Source organism: Chrysochloris asiatica, unplaced genomic scaffold (assembly GCF_000296735.1).
Source record: "Chrysochloris asiatica unplaced genomic scaffold, ChrAsi1.0 scaffold00043, whole genome shotgun sequence".
Lineage (NCBI taxonomy): Eukaryota > Metazoa > Chordata > Mammalia > Afrosoricida > Chrysochloridae > Chrysochloris > Chrysochloris asiatica.
In genome coordinates this window covers 20,505,008-20,507,298 of record NW_006408561.1, presented here as the reverse complement: position 1 = coordinate 20,507,298, position 2,291 = coordinate 20,505,008, and positions in this window count along the sequence as shown.

Below are 2,291 nucleotides of genomic sequence, written 5' to 3'. Positions count from 1 at the left end.
GGAAATTGAACACTATCGTTAATATAAAGAACTCTGGTACTATAGTGGTTATGAATTGGGTTGAGGTTAGCAGTTCGAAACTACCAGGTGTTCCATGAGAGAAAGATGAGGCTTTCTGCTCCCGTAAAGATTTACAGCCTTGGAAACCCTATACGGGGTCGCTATGAGTCGGAACCAACTCCACAGCACACAACTACCACCATCATCAATATGGTCTTCTGGTGTGGTGCTGTGGATCAGTACTGGACTGTGAACAAGGTAGGCAGTTCAAACCCATCAACTTCTCCTCGGAAACCTTATACAGGGTAGCTATGAGTTGGAATGGCACTCAACAACAACAGCAACATCATTAATATGGAATCCTGGTGTGGTGCTGTAGGATAAGCACTGGTTGGTTAAGGTTGGTTTAAATGGCAAGATTTAAACTTCAAGTTTCAAATCCACCTGCTGCTTCTCAGAAACCCTATACACTGACGCAATGGCACTTAACAGCAACAACAATCATTAATACGGACTCCTGGTGTGACATTGGAAGATAAACACTGGATTACTAACTACCAGGTCAGCTGTTTAAATCCAGGAATTCCTCAGATACCTCATACAGGGTTACTGTGAGTCAGAACTGACTCAGTGGCACAAAACCACCATCATTAATATGGAATCCTGGTGTAGTACTGTAGGATATGCCCTGGACTAACCACAAGGTTGGCTGTTCAAAACCCACCAGTCTTCCTTGGAAACACTATACAGGGTCAGTATGAGTTTGAACCGAATCGAAAGCACTTAACAGAAACAGTAGCATCATTAATATGGAGTCCTGGTGAGATGCTGTTGGATAAGCACCAGACTGTTAACCATAAGGTTGGCAGTTCAAACTCACCAGCTGCTCTTTTTTTTTATTCTTTTAAAAAATGTTTTATTGTGAATTATGTGATAGTTTACATTCATCCTATCGTATATTGTTTCATTGCCATGGTTACAATCCCTTCTATGCATCATCAACCAAACAAAGGGTATACCCTGAAAGCCTGCACCCTGGTCATCAGCACACAGCCCCTCTCCCTCTTTGGGTCTAAAGTCCCCAGCTGCTCTATCTCTCCACATCATCATCTCTGCCTCCATCTCTGGTGTCAGTGTTAGTCTGTGTCCTGCTCTCCGCTCTTCTCCCTTGATGGTCCCAGGGACCTCTGCTTGTAGACTGAAAAGTCAATCACTCCCTTCCTTTTGCTACAAAACGTCTACCTTTACATTTCCAACCTCACAATCAGTCCTGATAACAATTATTCATTATTGTATCACAAGAGACTTATCCGCATCTCCTTTTATCAGCCTCGCCCAGACAGATTGGATACTACTCAATGGAGATTCTACCTTCCTCCACGCCCTCTGAATCTAGGCTCCCTCTTGAAAGCTTGTAATCCGTCACTTCCTGCCTTTGTAGCCCCCCATTTTGGGTAGCCAATGTCCAAGTTGCCCATCCCTGTCTACTCTGTGGGAATGATTCTTGCTGTAGAGATTTGTTCCCTCTTTTGAGCTACTGTATCCATAGGTGTAGGTACCGGTTCCTCTTTAGAAACCCTGTATGTGGTCACTATGAGTTGGAACAGACTCATCAGCACTTAACAACAACAGCAATCAATATTACTTGCAAATGAAATTTTGTGGAAGGTAACTCAGAAATGGTTGAATAGAGAGTTGCCAGAAATTTAAGCTAGATTCAGAAGAGAACATGGAATAAGGATTATTATTACTTATGTCCAATGTACCTTGGCTGAAAGAAGAAAATATAAGATGCATACATTTGCTTTATTGACTATGTAAAGGAAATCAACTGTGTGGATCTTAACAAATTGGGTAATACTATGAAGAATAAGTATTCAAGAACATTTCATTGTGCTCATACGGAACCTGTACAAGGACCAGGAGGCAGTCATTCAAATAGAACACAGGGATACTAACAGTTTAAAGTCAGAAAAGATATGTGCCAGCGTTGTATCTTTTCATCATACTTATTCAATCTGTATGCTGAACAAGCAATCTGAGAAACTCAATTATATGAAGAAGAATGTGGCATCATAATTGGAGGTAGACTCATTAACAACCTGTGATATGCAGATGACAAAACCTTACTTGTTTAAAGCAAAGAGAATTTGTAGCATTTACTGATGAAGATCAAAGAATGCAGCTTTCAATATGGATTATACCTTGTGATGCCTTAAACTTACTTTATATGGCTTTTCTATCCAAAATCTTCTTAATTCCCACCAAGTAATTGGGTTGTTGTTGTGAAG